Source organism: Thermobia domestica, chromosome 1 (assembly GCF_964235325.1).
Source record: "Thermobia domestica chromosome 1, izTheDome1.hap1.1, whole genome shotgun sequence".
Classification (NCBI taxonomy): Eukaryota; Metazoa; Arthropoda; class Insecta; order Zygentoma; family Lepismatidae; genus Thermobia; species Thermobia domestica.
This window is the reverse complement of record NC_137454.1, coordinates 77,135,400-77,163,334: the sequence shown is the minus strand read 5'-3', so window position 1 is coordinate 77,163,334 and position 27,935 is coordinate 77,135,400.

Below are 27,935 nucleotides of genomic sequence, written 5' to 3'. Positions count from 1 at the left end.
TCGGAATCAAATTGGGCGAATCTAGCTTGACATCAAGCTAGAACCCCACATACGATTGCAATAGTCCAATCGAAAGAATTCAAACGCCAGAATTATGGGACATTTATGGGTTAATTAGTTGCTCTAATCCCAATTTTTCGGCTCCTACTGTTTAGCGGGAAATTGGAATCAAAATGATCGAGTCTTGCTTCACATCAAGCTAGAACCCCCCATACGGTTATGGTTACAATGATCCGTTTGAAAAAATTCAAACACCGGAATTATGGGCTATTTATGGGCTAATTAGTTGCTCTAATCCCAATTTTTGGGCTCCTACTGTTTAGCGGGAAATCGGAATCAAAATGGGCGAATCTAGCTTGACATCAAGCTGCATCCCCCCATACGATTGCAATAGTCCGATCGAAAAACGCCAGAATTGTAGGCTATTTGTGGGCTAATTAGTTGCTCTAATCCCAATTTTTGGGCTGTTACAGTTTTGCGGGAAATCCAAATCAAAATGGGCGAGTCTAGCTTGACATCAAGCTAGAATCCCCCATACGGTTATGATTACAATGGTTCGATTGGAAAAATTCTAACGCCAGAATTATGGGCTAATTAGTTGCTCTAATCTTAATTTTTGGGCTCCTGATGTTTATCGGGAAATCGGAATCAAAATGGGCGAATCTAGCTTGACGTCAAGCTAGCACCCCCCATATGGTTACAATGGTCCGATCGAAAAAATTTAAACGCCAGAATAATGGGCTATTTATTTGCTAATTAGTCGCTGTAATTCCAATTTTTAGGTTCCTAATGTTTAGCGGGAAATCGGAATCAAACTGGGCGAGTCTAGCTTGACATCAAGCTAGAACGTCCCATACGGTTACAATGGTCAGATCGAAAAAATCCAAACGCCAGAATTATGTACTATTTATGGTCTAATTAACTGTTCTAATCTCAATTATTGGGCCCCTACTGTTTAGCGGGAAAACAGATTCAAAATGGGCGAGTCTAGCTTGTCAGTAAGCTAAAGAAACATACGGTTACAATGGTCCGATCGAAAAAATTCAAACGCGAGAATTATGGGCTAATTAGTTGCTCTAATCCTGATTTTTGGGCTCCTACCTTTTAGCGGGAAATCGGAATCAAAGTGGGTGAGTCTAGCTTGACATCATGCTAGAACTCCCCTTAAGGTTAGACATATCGAATCGAAGAAAATCAAATGTCAGAAATATGGCTATTTATGGGCTAATTGATGCTGTAATTCCGAGTTTGGGGCTACTACCTTTTAGCAGGAATTCTTTATTAACTTGTGAGATTTGGTTTAACTTCTAGCTATAAAACTAGGGCTATAATACTCCGATCAAATAATTAAAATGCCGGAATTATGGGTTATTTGTGTGCTAATTTGTTGCTCTAATGTTTTTTTTTCTATCATTAGCAAGAAATCTCATGCAAGATTGGTATTGATTCTTAGATAAGGTGGGATGATAATTTAAAAGTTGCAGTGAGAAAACATCGATGTTTATTAACTGAAAATTGATTTATTTGCACTCTCTGCAAATATAAATATATATCTCTACTAGTAAATCAACGAATTCTCTTATCACGTGTTTATGTTCATTATGTGTGGAAGTAAGTAGTGTATACAGGGTTTGTATGATAAGTAATGAGACCAGGTCTGGAAACATTGTTTTATTGATCTGATCTGTACAGGGACTTAAAAGCTTTCGAAGTACTCTCCTCTTGCGTCGATGCACTTCTGCAATCGATGTTTCCACGCTGCAAACGCCCCCTGGAAGTCAGCAGCCGGCATGTCCTTTAGAAATGTGGTCACGGCTGCTTGGATGGCTGTGACGTCTGCAAAACGGGTTCCTTTCAAGCGTGGCTTCAGCTTCGGGAAGAGGAAGAAGTCGGCCGGGCTCACATCTGGGCTGTAGGGTGGTTGTGGAAGGACTTCCACCCCAATCCGGGTCAAAAAGGAGGTCACTAAGAAGGCGGTGTGGGCAGGGGCATTGTCGTGATGCAACTTCCACCGGCTAGCGATCGCCGGTCTTTTCCGCTTGACGCTCCTGTGCAGTCTCTCAAGGACTTGTTTGTAGAAGGCGGCGTTGACGGCTTGTCCTTGGGGTACAAACTCCTTGTGGACCACCCCCACATTGTCAAAAAAAAACAATCAACATTGTTTTCACCTTTGACTTCGACATTCTGGCCTTCTTGGGGCGCGGGGACGCAGGAGTGTGCCACTCCGCGCTTTGACGTTTCGTTTCAGGGTCGTACTGGAACACGCACGACTCGTCACCTGTTATGACGTCATCTTCAAAGTTAGGGTCACTGTTCATGAGGTTCAACAGTTCCTGACAACAATCAACACGTCGTTGCTTTTGTTCGTCAGTCAACACTCGCGGCACCAGTTTCGCACAGATTTTTCTCATTCCCAATTGTTCCGTCACAATCTTGTGCACTGTTGTGTGGTTCATATCGAGTTCATCAGCAATCAATCTCAACGATAATCGACGGTCTGAGTTCAGGAGATCCCTCACTTTTGCCACAGTTTCGTCCGTAGTCACTGTTGTCGGGCGTCCAGCCCTCTCCAGATCCTCAACGCTTTCCCGGCCGTTCCGGAACGCACTGTGCCAACGAAACACCTGGGCTTTGGATAGGGCTTCCTCTTTGTAGGCCTCCGTGATGAGAGAAAGCGTCTGAGTAGCCGTTTTCCCCAGGCGAACGCAAAATTTGATCGCATAACGCTGTTCGATGGAACCCTCCATGTTTGTTGATTTTCCGCCGTGACAAGAATGTTCACAAGGGCTTTGTCCAAGGCTTGTCCGCGCTCCACTAAGGCTCGGAGCCAACTGACGCGCGGTGCGTTGCTTTGCTCGGACCCCCCCCCCTACATCCTCCATCACCGACAAACCCGCTCCAGCGACACGCGCGCCGCGGCGCGGCGAGTCTCATTACTTATCATACAGACCTTGTATATAGAATTTATATAGTGAAATATATTATTTTTTAAATAAATTCTTTGTGTAAAGGAAATGCCTCTTCGCCGTTGCTGGGAGCCGCAGTCGCACAGTGGTTGAGCGTTTACCTCTTGTGCGTGTGATCCCTGGTTCGATCCCAGATCGCGCCAAGTGGTGTTTGTGGTTGGCAAACACCGTGTGCTTGGGTTTTATCGGAGTTCTCCCATTTCCTCCCACTTTATTCATTCCACCATTTCATTCATTTCTTATTATCACCGCTGCCCTAGCTTATAGATCACTCAACACAGAAAAATAGGGGGAACTACATTCGGAATGAACCTCGTAATATAACAAACTTTGTATAACAATGGACAAATAATGATCAGAAATAATATCTTTTAAATGGTCTCTGCACCATGTCTACAGAAAAAAAGGTATTTCTGACTCTACTTTTCCACTTTTAATTAGATTAAAAATTTTCCCAACATGCTTGTGGGGCACAATCTTTACCCTACTCTTCGAGAACTACTACAAATAGAGTAACGGTTTATGCAATATCTTTATCATAGGTGAGATTATCTGTATATTTCTTGGAAAATTCAGCCTACACAAATGTAAAAAAAAAAAAATAAATAAAATAATAATAATAATAATAATAATAATAATAATAATAATAATAATAATAATAATAATAATAATAATAATAAAATGGAGGTACTGGGAAGAAATGAAATATCTAGTTTAACGACCCATCATAATATTCGAGGTGAGGAAATATTAGAGATTTTACAAGGAGTGGTTTTGTATCAATGGTTAGAATTTTCTTTAGTCTGGTGAGTGAATGAAAAGACCAGAAAGCTTTCTTACGCACAACGTTGAACGGGGTTTCCACTCAAAATATGGATCAATTGTTATCCCGAGATTTGTGATGGTTTCAGAAAATGTAATAATTGCTCCATGTATCTGTACTGCAGACATATTCGAACGGCGAATATTGATTGAAACATCTGGTTAAAATGATTCCTTCTTTAATGGAGAAATTCCCTCTACAGAAATTCCTTCTTTAGTGCAGATATTCCCTTCTTACATCTTAGGCAAGATGGGAGTAGGCAAGATGGGAACTCCCATCTTGCCTAAAATGGCGGGCATTCTTATCTTGGAGATATCAGCGGCTGATAAATCGTTAGGCGAGATGGGATTAGGCAAGATGGGATGGAATCCTTACAATAAACGCTTGTTACTTAACAAATAACCCCCGTATGTTTAAAAAATATTTCTCCTCGCTCCTGGTATGATATTTTAGCAGGAAACATATGCCAAGTTAACAGTTCTTGATCAAATGTATAGAATAGAATGTGCGCCTAGGAATGAGAATTAAGAAAAAATGCATAACTAACAAACTCTAATGGCCTATGGAACCCGCAGGTTCAATGCCGCATTCACAAAAGCTCTCCGCTGACTTCTATCCTTAGCCAATTGAATCCAGTTTCTACTTTGTATTTCTACTTTGTATTTCTGCGAGATCCACCTACTTGAAACAGTACCGGTACCATGCCGTGAAGGTCTCCTCCCATCTCGCCTAACGATTTGTCAGCAACTGATAGACCCTATCTCCAAGATAAGAATGTCCGCCATTTTAGGCGAGATGGGAATTCCCATCTTGCGTAATCCTAGGGCGATGCAAAGAGGAAGTTTCTTCACTAACGAGGGAATTCCTGCATTTGGATTTTAACCACCACCAGTAAGAAATTGTGAAATCATACATTTCAGAAAAGAAATACTCTGTTAATCTTTCGTAAATAAGAAAATCAATAACCTAGCTTCAGTATATTTCAATCAATATTGGAAATATCTGTTTTCTATTCTGTTAATTTCAGACCGCGTATACTCTGCAAGTAAGTCACAGACATGTTTAGAACGATCTCATGAAAGGTATATCCTACCTTCATATATTAACAACACAATTAATTAAAAGTATACAGGGTGTTTCGAAACAACATTGGCAATGTTTGGGAGCTGATTTCTGACACTAAGATAAGACCAAAGTATAGACCAACCTGGTGCACAAATACTTCCTTTTGTCACTATGACCAGCCGAAAATATGTAGAAAAAAATGCAAAAGCAGCCATAACTAGAAAACATAATGTCGGATCGAAGTCTAGTACAAGAAAAAGTTCATTATTTTTAGTCGTAGATTCCATTAATGCACGATTCGATATGGTACAATAACAAACAAAAATAGTGCTACATTGTCCAAGTTAGAAGAACGCTGTTAGAATTCATAAAAGGAAAAGATACACGTGTTTGATTAATCTCGTTTCCCTCAGAGCAGAATAAATTTTTCAAGGCGGAATTGCTGTTTCGATAGAGATATTCTCTGGGTGTATGACCGTGGTAGGCCCTGACTTATCGTTTGTGGAAAATACTGAAATATGTATGTTGCACAGGAGAACACAGTTTTTGTAAGTGTAATTATTAAGAATGCGTTGTATTTTATAATCAATTCATTACTATAATCTCTCTTTTTCTACCTTTTTCTTTCATTTTTTTAAAATTTTAGAATATACTCTTAGTGTGTTTAGGTTCTATTGAACTTATTATCACACGAACTTCTAACTTTATTATATATGTTACCTAGCTGTCTTTTCGGTCTTACTCTTGTAAGTTTTCCTAGTTGAAATTTCATATACAAGTTTCGTTCATATCATATACCCGTTGCATTTGTGCACCCAGGTTGGTCTATACTTTTTGTCTTATCTTGATGTCAGGAATCAGCTCTCAAACGCTGTCGGTGTTGTTTTGAAACATCCTGTATATTTCTATCCTGTTTCTGATTAGCTCCTGTCTGCCAATCACCTTCCACTAATCCGAAAACAAACCAAAAATGAACTAAATTCACTAAATCGCCTTCCCCCATGCTTTTTTGTTGTATAGTACTTATTATTATATACCTATTTATATTGTAGTTGACAGAAATTACCAATATTGATTGAAATATCTAGTTAAAATGCTAGTAGAGTAATTCCCTCTTTAGTGCAGAAATTCCCTCCTTGCATCGTTATGTCACTGTAGGAGAGATGGGATTAGGCAAGATGGGAATTATTATGAAATCTGCCATTTTGAAATATGATTTAAAAAAAAAAATAGAAAGGTAGTCATGTGATATATCAATTATGGCCATCATGTTCTCAAAAAGTCAATTATGAGCTTTAGTAATCGGTATCTACGCTTACCAGAAAGATTTGGGATCATATTTATTGTTATTTACAATATAGTGATAATATCCACGTTGTATATTATTACATTATTATTATCAAATTTCACTGTTAGTTTTCTTGGCTTGTAGATATGGTTAAATTACAAGTGTTTTCGTGATAATTCAAACTTTCAGCATACGAGTATCAGTCTCCTAGATTTTCGTAAATGATTATAAATAAGATCCCAACAAAAAAATAGTATATTTTGTATGAAAAAATTAAACATTGTATTAAATAAGCTATTATTTTGTCATTTGCTGTACATCTCATATTTTCGCTTTCTAAAAGTCATTGTGACGTTCAACACACCCTAGTTCTGGCTGCTAGTAGTGAATCATCAGTAACATAACGCTGGCGTATGTTTATTTATTACTCAATATAACAGACCTAATTAGTATGTTGAAATACTACAATACATATTTACAAGTTTTTTCTTTTTCTTTTTTTAAGAGCCTTACATGACATTGTATATATATATATACTGCTTTACTTTTGGCGCACCACTAGAAAGAATTGTTGAAAAATTATAATTCTTTCATTAATTTCTTTCTTATTGTCCTCTAAAAGGTTTCCACTAGGCGACATAAAAATATCTCATTTGTCATAGATAAAATTCAAGGGGAAATGAAAATGAAATTTCTAGTTTTACGTCCCACGTTATGCCGGCTAGACTAAAGGAAACGGTGATGACGAGCAATGAATGAAATGGTGGAATGAAGAAAGTGAGAGGAAACGGGAGAATCTCGAGGACACTCACGCCCACGGTGTTTGTCTACCACAAAGTTCACTTGGCGGGAGCAGGGTTTGAACGCGGGACCCCATGCACCAGAAGTGAACACTTTACCATTGAGCCACCGCGGACTGAAATTTCAAGGGGGCCACCAGAAGTAATTGTTGAAAATTTACAATTCTTTTACGATTTGCGTACAAATTCGGCTTCCGGATGTATGACAAAAACTAATGTGCGAAAACACAAACCTACCTAAAAAGCAGAAATGCTATCTAACCGAGTCAGAGCAGAGTGAAGCTGGTGGGCAGCGCAGGGCCACATCCGAAGGGAGCAGGCGCGTCAGCGATGGTAAGTATGCGCGTAAGCGAGGGTAATGAAAAGAAGTGGGTTTTGACAACAATACGAGTTTCAATAGCACTTTTCATAGTTTCATACTAGTAACGCTTCACTTGTAAATATAAAATATAGGTTCTGTACACTGTGCAGAAATATGCAGCCGCTTGAAAATAGCATCTAATAGAGTCATCTTTCATATACTCTCACTTATTTTATCCCTTGTAAAAGACTTGTAATGATTTACACTTGTAACGCTACACAAGTAAATCTAAAATACAGCTGTATTACTTTGTATTTAATTCTGTCGTCTGTAGAAATTTACTCCTTATAAACATGTCTTTTCATGCATATCACCATCATCATATTTATTCTGCCCTTATTGGCAGGTCACTTGCCGCAGCTGAGAAGCTGCCATGCTCCACGGTATTCCGCTAACTTCTTCGTCTTCACGTATGATATTTCTGTTTTTATATCGTCCATTAATTGTAGCCTCCTTCGTTCTCTCCCTCTCTTTCCTGCCACCATACACTCTAGCACGTTCTTTTAATGCAAAGTATTGAATTTTACCTGTAAATGTTCCAAAATCTTGTGTGCTAAAACTACACCAGCACCGCTTAATGAACGTTAATTTCGAGTCAAATGTAACACCTAAATCTTTAACTGTATTCGGTTTGCTTATAGATGTAGTATTAAACTTATAATTATATGTGTATGTTCACATGTGTATACGCTTATATGTAACTTATATATATATATATATATATATATATATATATATATATATATATATATATATATATATATATATATATATATATACAGTGGGGGGTTGCGGTTCCAAGGAGGGGGCTATAGGGGCTATAGCACCTCTCTTGACGCTCAGGTATACACTGGATAAAATAGGCTTCAATCCTGCTTTACACTGGATAAAGCGGTAAACTATGATGTAGCCCCTCCCTTTATCATATCTTGGATCCGCCACTGTATATATATATATATATATATATATATATATATATATATATATATATATATATATATATATATATATATATGTGTGTGTGTGTGTGTGTGTGTGTGTGTATGTTTTGACCCATAGTTTGAGAACATCTTGTCTCAAAAGAAAAAAGCTATATATGAAACTTTTGCTATAGTACATTTAGAGTTGCCTTAACAGTGTATTTGATACATTCATGTCAATGTTTTCAACTAAAGGTCTCAAAAAGATGAGAGAGAGAGAGAGAAAGAAGGGAGCAGGAAGTTTGTAAAGTAAAAACTGACAAACTTGGATAGTCATGACAGGACTTTTATATATGGCAACCATAAATAAAACTTTTTTTAAAAAACTAACTAGTAAATATTCTAGTGATTATTTATTAAAAGATAGAGAAAAAAAGAGAAAAGAAATTATCGGAAAACATTACACATGGATTCACCGAATGAGGTTGCAAGTGGCAAAGAAAGGTCGCACGCTATAAATTTCCACAGGTTGCACGATCCGGACAGCTAACATCGATATTTACTTTTATACTCTATGTGCTGTCAGTTGAAGGAAAAACAAAAATTTGTCACGAATTTTCTATACTTATATTATACATGTATGCCTCTAGGTGATTGGTCTCAACTATGAGCTTAAGACAACATAATGCATTACTTACATTAACAGAGTGTACTGCAAGCGCTATAACAGTTGGAAGGCTTAGACCTCATAATTGCCAGCAGATCTATTCTGCCATCAGAAGCATAAAAATTTCATCACGGAGGATTCAAGCTCCGAAGTTCATATTGTTTCAGGATTTTTGTATACCAACGTTAATATGGTAAATGTTATTTTTCAAGGGAGTTATCCTCGTCTTGTTAAATCGACACTGATTTATCAATTATTTCAACTTATGGGTGTTAATTTATCAAAGTGCGATGAATTAAAAACTACCCATGTTCTAACTATGCAGACTCTATGTGTTACGTTCAAAATTCAATTTCAAACGGCTTGGACGTCTTGTCGTGAAATGGTGACATACTACAATACCGATTTCCTTTTTGATCGACTTTTCTTTTTCTTTTTCCTTTTTCAATAGGAGGTTCCTCGTTGGATTTGTATGCAGATAGGTAGACATGTTCAAGATTACATTGAGAACTGTTATTTATATTTCGAAGAGCTCCTTCGTGGCTAAGCTGTTAACGTATGCGCCTTTAGCGTGAGAGACTCGGGTTTGATTCCGTGCCGGAGCTCAAAAAGTTCGGATTCCACGTCAATCAGTAGGTCCCTTTCATATAGCCTCGCTGCTCAAAAAAAAAAAAAAAAAAAAAAAAAAAGACGTTCAACGCAAAATCAACTGATATTTCGAAGCGGTTTTCACTACTCAAATAAGCTGTTTCCAATGAAAGTTTTTTACGTGTATTTGAAACACTTTAGAAATCATCTATCTAGTATAATCTGATCTTCTTCTAATATATAAAATTGAAAGTTACTATGTTTGTGACTTAGGCCTAATACCTCTTGAACCACCCGACCGATCTCGATCAAATTTTCAACATAGATGAGGTTCGGGCCTGGGATAGTTTTTATCATTTCACCTTGACGGTGCAATTTAGGGAGGCGCAGGGATATATATATATATATATATATATATATATATATATATATGTGTGTGTGTGTGTGTGTGTGTGTGTGTGTGTATAATCGAAAATGACCGATATCAGTGTCGAATCCGCAGTTTTCGGGGTCACTGAGATGAACAATGAAGATCCAAACTCAGCTTCGCAGCTTGGGGAGGGGGAGATATATAAAAATAATCGAAAATGGCCTATAGTACTGTCGAACACATAGTTTTCGGGGTGGCTGAGATGAACAGTGGCACTTCCAATGGCATTTAAATCCAAATTCATCCCTCATTACCCTTTATGTCCAAAATGAAGCGCATTCTCCCTGTGCAAAGAATGGGCAGTCTGCTAGTTAAGCATTTTTTTTTTTTTAAAAAATAAAGTAATTCCATTATTTATAAAGACTAAAAAGACTAATTACATTTTCTTTACTTTTTTTTCGTTTAATTGCCTACTTAAACATCACAATGTATAAGTCAGCCTAGCATGAATATTTCTTTAGCAGAATTTGAAATGACTGTGTTTTCAGCCGAAAGACAGACAAAATCACACAAAAATTGAAGAGAAAAGTATCAATCCATTGTGTAAGAAGACAATTAGTTTCAAACTGTTCTGTTTTGCTTGAATTTTCATTTATTCATTCTGAGATTGTGTTTATTTTTTTTTATTTTTTATTTTTTTTATTTATTTATTTATTTTTTTTTATTTTTTTTTGTCTCGCTGGAGAATTTCATCAAATCACGATTTCAGTGAGACGAATGAATGCTCAGATGAGAGACATTTTTACCGACACAAGCGGTAATGCTTGTATATTCCCAAAAGAAAACCATAGCCATTAGTTCATGACTTGGCTTATCGATGGACGTCATGGATGACATCCGGACATCCGGTTTATTTTGAAAACTTCTTTTTCTTTCTTTCCAAAACCTTTTAAACCTTCCCTTTTTCTTTAAAAAAAAAAAGAAACCTTTCTGCAATGACTTTTACGCATGCGCACATCAGTGACGAGCCGTATCCTTCCCGAGAAAACATTTTTTTAAAAATAAAATAAAACAAATTTAGGAATAAACAACAAACAAAATTACTAAATACAAAGGATAAAAAGTGCATTTCCCCCCAATAAGAACAAGGAAAGGTCTTTACTCTTTATTTATGCACAGCTAGAGAAAAGACAGGTGTGACATCTTCTAGTTAAGCAACAAGCTAACATTTAAGGTCATTGGACCTTATCCATCATTGTATCAATGAGTATATGTTTATTTTTATTTTTTTCCTGTTTAAAAAGTCGTTATTTTCGTAAAAAAGATAAATAAATAAAAAGCGTATTCACACTGAGAACAAGAATTTTTTTCCTGTTTTTTTTTAAAAAAAAAAGTTGATTAAAGCTAATTTTGAGTTTGTTTTTCGTAAACTTTTTGACTAATTTAACTCTACAACAAGGCAACGAAACAAAGAAATTGAAGCTAAGATGGAACAGGTGTGATATACTGTTCTATGTACTATGAAGACACTTTTTTCCCCTGTGAATGTGTTCCTCTGCAGGAACAAATAATAAGAAAAACAAATTAAACTGTGTGATTTTTTTTTTAAAAAAAGAAAGAAAAACAGAATTGCCAAACTTTGGGAGGTAATTAATTCCTTATGCTAAATGGAGAAACGCTTTGCAAGAGGCGTGGGAAATTTTCTCAATTTCCTAATGAAGAATTAAACAAAATTCAGAGGAAAGAATAAGAAAGATACATTTAGGAAAGAAGAAAACGGTACAATCTTTTTTTTCTAATTTTGCTCACTTTTGGTGGAATAAAAAGAGTACAAGTGCATGGAAGAACTTCGGAGATTCACATAAATCTACAATTGCACTGATATCCATCATATCAGTCTACCACTATACCATGATGAGCCCATTCAAGACTCGAGGTATGGCTTTTATGGGCAAAAGCCATGTCAAAATATAGTACTAAACTATAGTGAACTCAATTTCGGTTTGCGGATTGTGGAAATAGCGAACTCTGGTTATCAACTTATCTATTAAGAAAACAGACTCAGTTGAGGTTTCGACATGGCAACTGTTCACAAAAAAAATTAAAAAAAAAAACCACGGATACCAAGATCGTTTGAAAATTTAAAAATGTGGGTATGGAAAAGAAGAAAGGAAGAACAAGAAATTAAGAATTAAAATATAATAATAATAATAATAATAATAATAATAATAATAATAATAATAATAATAATAATAATAATAATAATAATAATAATAATAATAATAATACGAAGAAGAAGAAGAAGAATTGAATCATTGTGTCATTCGTTGAACTCAAAATTGTTGCTGATGATTGGATAACGCATACGACCTATTCTCAACGCCAACATTTTACTCCTAAAAATAGAAACGTAGTCCGCTAATTCTTTGTTCAAGTAATTCAACATTTGATCCCAGAATGGTGCACCAACATCCAAAAATATTGTCCAGTACTCGAATTCCAGGAGCAAGCAAAATGAAAGAGAATCATACCACAAAGTGACAAAATACAATCTACATCATGGTGCCAACTATTAATGGTAGAAATTTATATAAAGAAGAGACAGGGACATTCAAGTAAGCCTATCCGTACATTGGCCAAAGGAAAGAGGCAGCCAATCATGTAAAAGAGAAACAGAGAAAATACCGAGAGAGAGGGAGAGATCTGAATGCATTGTTCCACTGGAGTATCTGGCAGGTAAAATTGGGGGGGGGGGGGGGGCATCAAAGAAAGTAATTTAAATGGTACTACCTAGTCCAACCTGTTTATTAACTTCGATTCCATTTGTTACCTTTCTGCTTACCTTCACGGACTCCCTAAGGCATATCAAGAACTCGATTACAATCGTTTCACAGCCTGAATATTATATTCCAAATAAATATAATTATTATTATTTATGATATTCTATCGTTAGTAAATAAATTAAATTAGAATAAAACTTTAATATTTTGTACTTCAAAATATTGGGGGGACGCGTCCCCCTCGTCCCCCCGCCAGAGACGCCCTGCATTGTTCGCATATTCAGCTTAGACGATACGCAATTAAGGAAGAGGATAGGTGTCCCACCCCGCTTGTAGAATAAGGAGGTTTCCGGACTCCGTTGGAAACAGCCCATTTCTTAAGGATGGATATGATACGACTAAATTTTAAATAAACACACAGTGAGTTTACTCACCCTCTAACTCAACAATTGTTCTTTAAATTATTTATTGAAATAGGATTATTTACTATAAATTTACATCACATTTGACAGAAAGTCTTATAAATGTATAAAAGTGTTCCCACAATTTATACATACAATGAGCAGCTCTGAATAAAATTACAATCAACGTGATGAATTATGAATATTATTTGTTTTACGCATGAGGTAATGTTTAACGTTCATCTATACAGAGTGTTTCAAAACAACACCGATAACGTTTGGGAGGTGATTCCTAACACCAAGATAAGACGAAAAGTATAAACCAACCTCGGTGCACAAATGCTTAATTTCGGAGTTATAGGCTGCCAAAACATGAAAAAATGAACTTTAAAGGTTCATGTCTCCAATACTATGGGACCTACGGTAATCGGGTCAAGACTTCACTTAGGAACTAGCATGTGCCCTATCCAAATATTCATGTTTCAGAATCCTGCGATATTTCCGCAACAATTTTTATAGAGGTAGTTCAAATTATATGCCCATAACCAAACTGCCTCTATAAAAATTGTAACGGAAGTATCTTAGGATTCTGGAACCATATATTTTTGGATAGCGCACATATTAGTTCCGAAGTGAAGCCTTGACCCGACTACGGTAGGTCCCATAGTATTGAGGAGATGTGATCAGAGAATGTGAGTTTCGAGTCAAAGATGACACCAAGATCATTATAACTACAGCAGAATGTGTTATAGAGGAGCCGTTAATATGATAGTCAGAAGGAACAGAAGGCTTTTTGAGAGTAATGGTAATACTGTCATATTTCATGCTGTTAATTTTCAAATGCCGCATTCCACACCAGCCTATAAGATAATTTATGTCTTCCTGTAGGTTCATCGTGTTATGGAAAACGCTATTTGTCTCTTTAACTTACAATCACCTGCAAAAAGTTTTTAAAAAAAGCCACTAGGGTTCACTGAAAAGTGTGAGTAGAGGTCGTCCATATACAGGATAAAAAGCACGGGCCCAAGTACACTCCCCTGAGACACACCCGAGATCACAGGTTGGGGGTTAGAAGTCGCTCCTGAAAGATCAAATTTCTATTTATGGTCCTTCAAGTAGCTGATGATTAAAGAGTGAAAAATTTACCATGTACATTAAACCTACTAGAAGGCTTGGGAGAAGATGAATGTGGAGATACAATCAAAGGCCTTGGAGAGATCAAAAGAGATAACAGTTAATTTAGTATTTTTATTCATATATTTAGCTGCACAGGAAAGAAGAGTACTTACGTTTGTAAGACTTGAGCTTTTCGGTAGAAAGCCGTGCTCAGAAGTGAGAATGTAAGGTGATGTGAATTTAACTAACCTGACTTTGATTATTTTTTTCGCAGATAATAGAAATTAGAGAAAGAAGAGATATTGGTCTATAAGGGGATACCTGATCTTTAATGCCTAATTTATATATTGGGGTCACGTGAGCTAGTTTCTGTGGTGATGAACATTAAAACAGGAAATGGTTGCCTTCTATCACTTCCGGCTTGGAGGGAGTAGATAGAACCTATTTATTCTGGGAAACTGAATTCATATTATAAGACTATTTCTCAATAACTCTTACCGTTTTCGATCTGATATCTGTTGATAGACAGACAGATAGGTTAACATACCAATTTTACAATCTAATAAGACTTCCTATACTTATGAAAAACATAGTTGGGAAATCTAATACAGTTTAAGTAAATATGGAACTCTCTTAATGGACAAAGATCTTCAACTAATGACTCTGAAGAGCACACTCGTAGCTAAAATGGAGAAGACAGACATCACATCCTTTCTCCCCCCTAGGCATACCTTCTTCTATGGCATCACATTTAATATTTTATGTTATCAGGCGGGATGTAGAAAAGTTAATCTACAGTAGCAGCAATGTACAAATGGTGGAGGTAGTAGCTCTAGTAGTAGTAGTAGAAGAAGAAGATTACAGCTCTACTCGTATACAAACCACCACACTACCACCATCAACATCTCAAAATCAACACCGATGAATCTTGGATCCATAATCATGAGTCGAGTCGAGTAAAAACAGAGGCGCAAAACATAAGTTATTTATGTATCCATCAAGGGATGCAAAGACAGAAATGAAATAAAAACTTAAGGATAAAAAAAATGGAGAACACTTCACAAGCAGAAAGCAGAGTAGTAGTACGTAGTTCTTAGCTTCTTCTACTTCTTCCTGTCAAAAACTTCCATCCAATTTTCCTGGGAAGAAACCGACAAATTGTCTGGGAGCACCTGCAAGAGATTTCTGCCGACTCTGACAAGAAATTTGCTTCTTAGAAGATGCGAAAAACGAATGAAAGGAAAGGAAAAATGTTTTAAAAAAAGAAAGAAGGAGAAATGGCAAAAGAGGAAGGGAGACAGAAGAAAGACAGATAGATTGAGATTGAAGCTCAATTCTCATTTTGAATCTTTCTTCATTCTCTCTCTCTCTCTCTCTCTCTCTCCTATACCAATTGGAGACGATCTTATACTTGAAATTTTTATGTTGAGTTACAACGGCGATTGTCAATTTCCAGTCCATGACTTTAAAAGAAAGAAAGAAAGAAGGAATAAAAAAGAATGTGAGAGAAGAAAAAGAAAAGAAAAGATCGGGAGGTGGTCTGTCTTTTCTTACGTCTTCTTCATTTTCTGCACTTGATTTCATTCCGAAATGTTTCAGAGAAATGTTTTTCTGTCTCTGTTCTGCTTGCTTGGCATGTGACAAACTATCATTTTGGCTCGGGAATCCTACCTCGTATGGAGACCAAACGAAGAAACCTAAGATATGAGATTTAAAAAAAATCACTGAAGGAAAGTATAATTTCTTTCTGAGATGGTTCTGGCTCCTTGACACTATAGGAGGTTGATATGTATGGTTCTGGCGCAATAAATCCGAGGAATATTGGTTGACGTGCACAAATGACTGGCTACATGTGTGATGAGGCCATAATTACATAGTGTTTGTATACGTGGTACCGTACCTAAATATCGTAATTCTCTTTTATCCGTCTAAGGCCGCGGTGGCTCTGTGGTAGAGCGTTCATCTTGGTGCGTGGAGTCCCTTGTTCGGTCCCTGATTAACCCATGTGAACTTTGTGGTGGACAAACACGCCGTACGTGGTTTTTTCTCGGGATTCTCCCCTTTCCTACCACTTTCTTCATTCCACCATTTCATTCACTTCTCATTAGCACCACCTCCTTTAGCCCACATGGCATAATACTGAAAGATTTCATTCCATTTTATCCACACTCCAGATCTTAAATTTCTAGTTTCCCTTACTCTTGTTGAACCACAGAGAAAAGGAAATCGGTTACCCTACCCCTCCCTAATAGGTCGAGTGGCCCTGTCTATCTACGTTAATGTAAGTGAGATAGGACCTGCCTTTGAGCAAAGAACTCATACATATATACATAGGTAGATTATACGTATGTCACTAATATAGGAATACAGCGTGAAAAGAGGATTTTATCACCATCAGCATAAGAGAAATAACAAAAGGGGCCGCGGTAGGATAGTAGTAGAGCGCTTACGTCTAGTGGGTGAGGTTCCTGGGTTCAACCCATCTCTCGCCAACTGGGTTTTCTGGTTAACAAACATCGTATGCTTGCATTTTTTCGTCGTTCTCCCATTTCCTCCCACTTTCTCCATTAACAGCATTTCGTTTGTGATCATCATCACCGTCTCCCTAAGCCTAGGACCAAAATCGTGGGGCATTAAACTAGAAAATAGTGTATTTCAGGTAAAAAACAAAACGAAAATACTATATAATGATATACCCACCGGGGCCTCCTTCTGTCATTGTAGGAAATCAAAATTTCACTACGTGATAACGTCGCAGCTTAAACTTGGAACCATTTGCGTTGATTCCATCAAGCAGTTATATGGATTGTTGCGCTAATAAGTGCTGCTAACGTCAACATCTACGGACTTTATTAACTGTCATTGATTGGTAGATCTTTGAGATTCTTTATTTGCGACGACGTTGACAAATAATGCAATTCGCGTCTCCAGACGAAGGCCGGAAAGGTATACAATTATATATATATATCGCTTTATTTTGACGTGTGCAATAATATTCTGTAGTCTGTTGGCGCTATTTTCAATGAGTACTTCAAATTAAATGTCAGTAGCCAAACTCCCTCTGTAAAAATTGTTGCGTGAGTACCACAGGATTCTGAAACATGAATTTTTGGATAAGGCACATACTAGTTTCTAACCGACTACGGTTGGTCCCATAGTATTGGACCTATGACCATTTAAAGTTCATTTTGTCATGTTTTCGACAGCCAATAACTCCGAAACTACGGATTTCTGCACCCAGATTGGTCTATATTTTTTTGTTTTATCTTGTTGTCAAGAATCATCTCTCAAACGTTGTCGGTGCGGTTTTGAAACAGCCTGTATAAAGCCAGTGCCTAGGAAGAAGACCAGGAAGTAAAGGCTTTACTATACAGTATAACCTCCTCTCCGTCCTGAAGTCGAATACCTCGTAAGTATGGTGCTAATAGAATCAATGCACTTTTCCAAAACGAGGGAGGGGGGTACATTTGCCTTTGCCTTTTACTAATATTAATAAAAAATTACACGTATTCTCATGGGAACACGTTCAAGATCAGACATACTTCTCACGAGTCTGTTAATAAAATCACTAGTTAACAAAGGTTTTGTTACATAAAAGAAAATACCTGTTCTTAAAGGAACTTTTTGCGCTGAATTCGAATATGCACTCGGTTTTTCTCCATCACGTACGATTTTCCCGTAACAGAGGGTTTTTCGGGAAAATCCCTCAAAAATTTCCCTTTTCGTTTATTTTACACCCCAAGATCTTGTCCCCTTGCATATACTAACATAGAAATTATACCTAAGTATACTTTGATTCATATTTAACAAACCCTCCAAGTTTCGTAATAATCGCTTTATTCTTTCTAGAGAAATAAATATGTTTGTATGTATACTGTGTGTACTGTTTATTGCACCTTATAGTAATGCTTTCAGATCTCTTAAGTTGAGGTAAAACGTTTTGCTTTATTACCACAAACACATATATAAAATATAATACAATATAATTTACAAGTGTGACAATTTACAATAAACAATAATACAAATGTACCAAAAGGTCATGAAAAGACAATCAAAACTATCACAATATATGAAACTTCCATTGGGTTACAAAAACGTACACTACTTCCTTCTTTTGTAAGAAATGTTGCATTCTCTAACAAGACCCCAACAATAGTCCCCCATCATTGAAGGATCTCATCGTCCCTGGTACCTTTTCTCCATTGCCATTATATCTTGGTGGAATCTTTCCCCCTGTTCGTTGCTGAGAGCACCTAGGTTAGCAGGAAAGAAGCTGAGGTGGGAGTGCAAAAAGTGGATTTTTAAAGACATCCTACAACCCAACTCTTTGTATTTCTGTATCATGTCCTGTACGATTTCTGTGAAACTCTCAGCTTTGTTATTGCCCAGAAAGTTCCGCACAACACACTTAAATGCTGTCCACGCAGCTAGCTCAGCACTGTTTAACTTGCTGTCAAAGCTATCATCAAGCATAAATTTCCTAATTTGGGGACCAATAAACACTCCCGCTGAAATCTTAGCATCACTCAGGTTAGGGAACTTATCTCGCAAATACTTGAAACCTTCACCAGATGTGTCCATGGCTTTGACAAAGTTTTTCATAAGTCCTAACTTGATATGAAGTGGCGGTAGTAATATCTTATTAGGATCTACCAAAGGAGCGTATTTGACGTTGCATTCTCCAGGTACGTAATTCACTCTAGGTTCCCATTCCTTCACTTCATAATGTTTGTCATCAGCTCGGCTATCCCATAAACATAAAAAACATTGGTACTTCGTGTAACCGCACTGCAGTCCTAATAAAATACCAACTACCTTGAAGAATTGTATATATATGTATTAAGATATACATATACTGTACGTTTAAAAAAAATATACGTTGGAAGTACATTCTATTTTTATACACGTTTCTAATTTACAGAGAGCAATACAAGTGTGTTGTTGACTATTGTAAATATTCATTTTTATGTCTGTGTTTGTAGTAATAAAGCAAATCGTTTTTACCCCAACTCAGGAGATCTGAAAGCATTACTATCAGGTGCAATAAACAGTGCACACAGTATACATACAAATATATTTATTTCTCTAGAAAGAACAAAGCGATTTTTACGAAACTTTTAGGGTTTATTAAATATAAATCAAGGTATACTTAGGTATAATTTCTATGTTACTATATGTAAGGGGACAGGAGCTAGGGGAATAAAATATCTGAAAAAGGGAAATTTTTGAGGGAATTTTCCGAAAATCCCTCTGTTACGGGAAAACTGTACGTGATGGAGAGAAACCGAGTGCATATTCGAATTCAGCGCAAAAAGTTCCTTTAAGATCAGGTGATTTTTCTCATGTAACAAACAAAAAGTTTAAATTTGTTAACTAGTGATATCAGTAGAAGAAAGATTAGTAAAAGTTTGGTAGTTTCAGGGAGAGAATAGGGGCCACATCTCTCTGAAATCGTCAACTTTATCTTTTCGCAGCACGATACTGGTAAAGTACGTTTAAGTTGGTCACCTCTAATTAAAATTAAAAAAAAAACTTGGACAGTAATTAGTACTTCATGACCTTTGTCTGCATATACATAACACATTACTTAAGCTCATTGGAATCTACTTTCCTGATAGACAATAATATGTAATTCTGTTTGGTGAGTTCGTCAGGATCGTAGTACAGCAAATGATAGATGTGTTAAAATATCAAATAATACTTTTGATAAAGTGGATACTTTCAGATATCTAGGATCAATATTGACAGACAAAAACCATATTCACGAAGAAATTAAATGTCGACTAAAAGCAGAGAATTCGTGTTATTTTTCAGTTCAAAATCTCTTGTTGTCGTGAATTCTGTCGAGGAATTTGAAGCTTAAAATATATGAAACGATAATCATGCCTGTTGTTCTGTATGGTTGCGAAACATTGTCGCTAACTCTGAGGGAAGATTGTAGACGGAAAGTATTTGAGACGAATATTCGGACCCAAGAGGAACGGGAATGGGGAATGGCGGAAATTTCATAACAGGGAACTACATAATTTATACGGTTTACCAAGCATTGTTAGGGGCATCAAATCTAAGAGGCTTACTTAGGTGGGCAGGTCATGTAGCCAGAATGGAAAAAAGTAGAAACGCTATCAAAGTCTTAACTGGAAGACAATCGGAATGCGACCATTGGGAAGACCTAGGCGCAGGTGGGAGAACAATATTAAAATGGATCTCGCAGAAAAAGGAATACAAAATAGAAACTGGATCCAGTTGGCTAAGGATAGAAGTCAGCAGAGAGCTTTTGTTTTCATAGGTCACAGAGTTAGTTAGTTAGATATATCCACTTTCCACCCCTATAAGATTTGGTGTTCCACAAAGAAGTGTTCTTGGTCCTTTACTTTTTCCTGTATGCATGAATGATATTCCCGATTATTTTCAATCTACTTTTACCAAATTTCTCTTACTGATGATTGCAAACTCTTCAGAGAAACTTCTTTTTGCCAAAAGGTACAATTTATCTCCAAAATACTCTCTTACAACTCTTATCAACGAACTTAAGTCTGAATTCTATATGTCTCTCTCTGTATGTGTGTGTTTCTCTTATTTGCAAATTTTTCAATTTTGAGTCCTCCATTTGATAAATAATCAAAAATTATCTGAAATAAGTGACGAAATTTTTCGCTTCACTCTTACCATTCCCGAGATACTGGCCAAAAAATTCTGATTTCAGGAGATTTAAGGAGCCAAAGCTTGGGGAACGTAAATCATAGAGTGATGACATTGGTGTTGGTCAATACCTAAGAGGATGGTGAACATTTCGGTACCAAATAGTAAGTGGTGGCCACCGTTCCCCAGATATTGGCCAAAAAGAGTTCTGATTTCGGGAGATATAAGGAGCCATATCTCGGGAACAGTAAGTTATAGAGAGATTATATTGGTGTTCGTCAATACCTAGGAAGATGGTGAACATTTTGATAATAAATAGTAACCAATGGCCATTGGGTTATATCTGCATTTTTAGTATATATACGTTGATTTTTTTTTTTTTTTAATGATAGCTCAATATAGCTAGTTCAATAGATCCCCTAATACGCAGGTTCCAAATATATCAGTGTGTTATCTACTGAATTTAATCAAATTTAAAATACACTTTTCTCTAAATTTCGAAAAATTAAATCTTTTTAAGTTCATTTTGGTAATGCTCTTCGAGCATTTTCAACTTTTTTTTTTTTTTAATGTGATATATATGACGTGATGAAGTTAAATTCCAATAAATTCTGGGGCACTTCTTTTACAGACTTTCAGAATATTCATATTAAAAAGTGTATAATACTGGCTGTGGTCGGAAAATATTGATAACCAACAAATAAGTAAATTATTGTATAAATGCGTTTCAAGGTATAAATTAATGTGAAAATTTTTCATCTTCTAAGTACTTGCTAGAATGTTTTCTTCAAAATGCTGTATATATTTAATCTAGGACTTTTTACTTAAATTGTTAATAATTATTATGATGGATATGATGGTTGAGGAAAGTGTATCAGATAAATGCAAATATACAATGAGAATTAACATGTTTTTCGACTACCCTATAACGACCACTAAATGTGTATTACTGTGAAAAACACCAGTTTGTAATTAGCTTAATGCTTGTTTTTCATATTTTATATGTCGTTATAGCCCTCAGTTCGTATATATATATAATCTAGGTTACTGTTTTATCAAAATCCATCTAAACACTTTATTTAGATATTACCTTTTTTATTGTAGTCCGTAATAAAGTAAACATTTACAAACTGTTAAATATTGTATATAGGCTCTATATACGTATATATGACAAGATGGATTCTCTATATATGTTTTCCGTTGCTATGACGACTTACTAAACTTATCATATCACTATCACAACAGAACATCCATCATAATAACAGAAAAGAAGTTACATCTATTTCTCTTTATATTTTCTTCTTCTTCCTTTTGAACAGTTTGTGCATATTTTAAAAGCACATTTTGCCCGTAAATACAAGTTATTATACAAGTGTTATAAAAATTACACAATACCGTTTCAAGCCTTCGTTCAAAATATACAAGTGTACAATGCTCTTATTGTAATATTGATGAAAAAGCTACTTTTACTTAGCATATTTGAGCTATTTTTTTAAGGAGTAAATATTATTATTACTATCTATATAGATTTAGGGAAATTCAAAATTTTATAACGTTACCTACTTATTACAAAGCTATGATTTTTCCTGTAGTGGAATGTTGTTCGTCTATTTGATTTGGTCTATGCCCTGTCGCAAACGTCTCTTCAAGTCAGACAATATTCTCTACTTCTTATTAGTCACTATTCGTCACAGAATTCTAGGGAGCCGTAGGTTAAGTAATAAAATGATATGAAAGCATTCAATCTAACATAATCCCAGGGGCGGATCCAGGAAGGGCGATTGGGGCGACCTCCCCCCCCAGAAGAAGAAACTTTCTTATTTTATATATATAATATGCAAAGTTCCCAAAGTATGCTCCCAAAGTTTGGAGCCCTTAAAAGTAGTAGTATGACAACCCACCGCTCCCCCCCAGAAGTCGGTCCTGGATCCGCCCCTGCATAATCCATAATTTATTGCAAAACTCTTGCAGTTTAACGTCTCACGTTTGTGTCCTTTAGGCTAAGAGGAACGATGATTAAGGCAAGTGAATAATGATGGAATGAGAAAATGGGAGGAAACGGAATACCCCGAGAAAATCCACGGACACGGTGTTGTCCACCACAAATTTACTTGGCCGGAGATCGAACCAGGGACCCCACGCAGCAGAAGTAATCACCCTACCACTGAGGCATCGTGCTCTTTATTATTTGTTGCACACACACAAACACACACAGAAGTAACATTTTGTTTCTTCATAATAGCTTGTCACTCTTTCCTCCTTGTACTTACAGTAATTTTAGAGATCTTACTTACACTCTTGCACTACATGTGACACTGTTAAGTGTACTCTGTCCGAAAGCTAGACGTACACATAATCTAAAAGTCACACAAACTTGAGAAGTTTCCCATTCAATTTCAAACAACAGGTTCTTTCTCATAGACCGGTAGTCTCGTTGCTAAAAAAAAATAAAAAATAAAATAAAAAAAAAAGGCGTTAACTCATGTCAAAGTCTAATCCAAATGACCAGAATTCCATCTACCGTACATTATTTAAATAATGAATGACCATGAAATAATTTTCCAATCTGCATTGTGCTCAATTAAATTGTAACGTATATGTACACTCATGTCCAAAATTATTGTTGCATGTCTATAAATATGTTGTTGTAGAAATATAATTTGATAACGAATTCGTCCGGTATTTCTTATAATGTTAGTGTATGTGTATAATCGCCAAAGACATGTATGTGGTAAATTTCATGTCAAAAGCAGTAAATAAGAACAATAAAACGGAAATAAAACTTTCTTGTCCATTTAGCAATATTTGGTTTCCTCATTCTAATTTTTGTATTTATAATTCTTGTTTCTATGAAATTTACCACAGATATAGATTTCCCGATTATACACGTAGTATCAGTGGTAGAGCGTTCACCTCTGGTGCTTGGGGTCTCGGGTTCGATCCCAGTCCCCGCCAAGTGAACTTTGTGGTGAACAAACACAGTGTGTGCGTGGGTTTTCTCGGGGTTCTCCCACTTCCTTCATCTCATCATCACCGTCTCCTTTATGGGGCGTTTACACTTAGTCGATTTGCGTTCGATTCAGTTGAATTGACGTCACTTTCAACTTAATCGACCGTGTAAACGGGACTTCAACTTAATCGCTTGTTGATCGAAGGCAACTAATCGACTGGCAACTGAATTAAAAGATGTTCTATTTTCTGTAGTTGAAATAATTGAACACATCCATCAATCTGATTCGGCCTAGTTGCTTCGATTTAGTGGCAAATGCAGCGAGTCGATTTAGTCGTGCGACTAAATCGACTAAGTGTAAACGCCCCATTAGCCTAACCGGCATAACCGTGGGACGTAAAACTCAAAGATTTCATTTTTTTTTCTGTTGTATTCTAAACCAACCAATACATACAAGTACAGTACAGTATTTACTGGGAAAACACTCATACTTGTTCTTTTTTTTTTTTTTTTTGTTGTTGTTGTTTTTTTCATTCCCGATAACCCAGCATTTTTCACAAACTTGGCCACCCTTCTCCACATTAGACCGAGTTTTCGAAACTCTATCTGATACTTGCAGGAATAGTGAGAGTTTACTGTATACTTAGCATCTGTTGCAATGACTTCATTGTTAAATTACACTGAAACATAAGGAAAATGATCAATGTTAAAATAATACCATATACTGATTTCCCTCATTACACTTAATTTTGATTTAATAATGATATAATGACAGCACATTTGTCAGTCTTTCATTTTAATTATGCACTGAACATTTTTACGGTATACCGTATATATATATAAACATTTAATACTTAGACAATTTGGCAACACCGTCATTTTTAACACATACTTTTGGCTAGTAGTAGAATCAAGTAGTGAGCGAGCGACCTTGATTAAATAAAAATAAAATAAGCCAAGAACAGAAGGTAGTGTCATATACATGGTAGAGATACAACGACAAGAACCAAAGCGTGCATATAATATATACATACCCACATAATTTTAATCTTCTCGCTTAAAAGATGATTCCTGAGGCATCTTGTAACAACGTTCCTCTGAAACGGATCTCATGCCCTCACACCTCTTTCCCCTTCCTCCTACACACAACACAAACCGTCGCTTAGAATCCTTCCATTTATTTTCCCCCCTAATCATTCTTAGTATACAGACACTTTTTTTCATTATTATTCACCCAATCTGAGCTGCTATGTGTTAGTAAAGGCCAGTCAGTCGGTTAGCTGGTTGCTGGTGCGAGAGTTGTGGTAGTTTATCAATATCAAACTATTATCTGAAGGGGCTGGTCAGGTGTCCATAAAATGTAGCGTTGTCAACAGCTCAGTACCGGGGACATTTCAACGAAAATTTATCAGTCGATTTAAATGAAAGAACAAGCACCTAGGGTACGTGCCAATTTTTCAAAGTGCTCGGCTCGTCATTTGTAAAAAAGATGGCGACCGGAGAGAAACTAGGTAAAGAAAGGGGGATTTCGTGTGATGAGGAGACAGGGGGGAGGGGAGAGGAGGGGTGGAGTGTTATAGTGGTTGGAGAAACGAATAGACAGACGAAATAAATTAAAGAGGAATTGATGAAAATAAAGATTCTTTCTGATAAGAAAACCAGACATTCTCATCTTCTTCTTTATCTCTTTTGATAACACGATATTCTTCTCTCTCTCTCTCTCTCTCTCTCTCTCTCTCTCTCTTGCAGTTTCGATTTAGTTAGATATTAGTTCTGACTTAATTAGTTACTATACGTTATGCATTGTAAATTGTCCTAATACAATGACTTATACGCTCTATAAGTTATGATATACAATAAGATCAGTAGATGTTCCTGTATTTTACAAGTTTTTGCGTCACGATATCTACGAATTTTCTTAAATAAATTATACTGTATCCGTACTGAACACGGTTGTCCACATGTTAACTCTCAGTCCTATGATTTTCCATAATTTTCTTTCTCTTTTATTTATATATAGGGTGGTAAAAAAAAGTTTATGATGCAAAGCACTTTGTTTGTTTGTTAAAATCCCTTTTCCTTTAATAGCAGGGACAACTTAGTACAAACCACTTACTGCAAGCTTGCATTGCAAGTCGGCTAAGCTTGCATCCGGCTTGATTTGAAAGCGTGCAAGCAAGCATGCCGCAAGCTGAATTCCAATAACGAAATGGGCAACCTTGCATTCAGTGTTCTATTCAAGCTTGACGCAAGCGTTTTACAAGTTAAGTCAAGTCAATTGCCAATGAACGGCCAGTGATGCTATGATACTCTGCGAAGGGTCTAAAGCATCGCTTGCAAGTACAACAAAAGGCAGATTGTATGAAAGCATGCGTTGAAAGGGCAAGCGTAAAGAGCCAAAAGCCAAGCACGGGCCAACTGGTCGAAAGCTTTTATGCTTCTTGGGTCAGCACCGATACTATATGAGACTTGGACGTATATCTTTGAAGCTGGAATACGAATCACTGTAATGCGCTCACAGTGCTCTCCCTGGGAATCTAAACCAGGACCACGTATTAAAGAGGCAAACGCACCAGCTAGTACACTACTGCAGAGGACTGTACATGATGTTTACAACTTGAAGAAAATAACATACTAAGGAAATGAATTCGTATATCAGCATAACTATTTACTGTATAGAATATCAAAGTATCAGTTTTGTGATCAGAATTGTCTTCCGAATATTGAGTTTTATATGTCTTTCGAAACTGTCTCACCAGTAGTGAAGTTATGTTAAGTTTCTTCTATTCTTATTATAAAACTTTTTTGTCCCGCATGAAGACTTAATGCTTAAAGCTTTGTCTCACAGCATTCGATTGGTTTCAGATCAGGTGACGTTTCCAGCCAATTTTGCGATACATATTTTAACAATGTCTGTTGACATCAGTTATATTCAATTCATTCTTAAGCAATATTTACAAGTGAGAAGTATGAAAGAAAATATACGCCATATTTCATCAATATCGATTTTTTTACGAAAGTTATCATGGAAATATATTATGTATATTCATAAATTTCCAGAATTTGTCCTCTTTTTTTGCCCCTTTTCTTTGATGTAAGTTCAATCTCAATAAATGGAAATTGTGATAAACTGAGAAAATATGCTCTGTATATCAAAATGGATTTTTTTCCACGAATATTATTATGCAAAACTGCATTATTGCATTACGTAGGCTACTTCCAGCTTGCGCATGATTTCGCCCATTTTTTACCTCCATTTTTTTTATAATAAATTCTCACTTCAAAAGTTAGATTTATTTACTAAGTCTAAAAGTGTTAGTACATCTTAAGTTTTCAACTAATATATATATAATTTTTTTATATAAAACTTGAAAATCTAGGGAAATTCTTGTTCAGACTGGTTGACCAATATATATGTTTAAACTTTTTTTGTTCTTCAGAAATAAATTGATACTATAGCAATAACATGTGTGTGTTCAAAGCTGCATAAATTGTATCCAATCTTGGATGAGTGTATTTGTGTGTATTTTTTTTTTTTTTGTAAAAAGGAGTGAAGGTAAAAGTAGAAGAAATAGAAGCAAAAAAAAAAAAAAAGAACTAAACAGATCCGCTTGATACTTTTTTTTTAATATAACAAAGAATACACTCGAATACGAATACGAATTGGACACTCAACAAATTAGGGAAAAATTTTGTGTCAGTCGAGGGAAATTTTCTTAACGAAACCTACTAACACTCCTCTAGCATCCTTTCCTTTATGTTAAAATCCCCTCTTTACCTTCCACTTTGTTTGTCTATTTTCCTTCTTTGTAAAATTCTTGGGTTCATTTCCAATCCTAGGTGAATGATCCCAGTACTAGTTATAAGTTCTAGTAGAGATTTGTCAATTAATCCCTAAATATCCCCTTGAAGTTACCTAAGATGAGCTAAAGAAGGGTTGACAACCCTATTTTTGCAGAGAATAACTGTGTATCTCATTTTGTAAAATTTACAAATAATTTCGAAAAAAAAAAAAGAAATCGTATTTTGTTTAATTGTTGTCATCCATTCTCAAACATATCTTCAAAATAAAACGTAAACATTTATGATTTATCAAAACAAAGATAGTACATTTTTTGAATACCACCGACCGGTGTCTTGGCTTGAAATAACAGACATGCTAACTTGTCAACCATAGAAGTTGAAATATGTCTTGTTG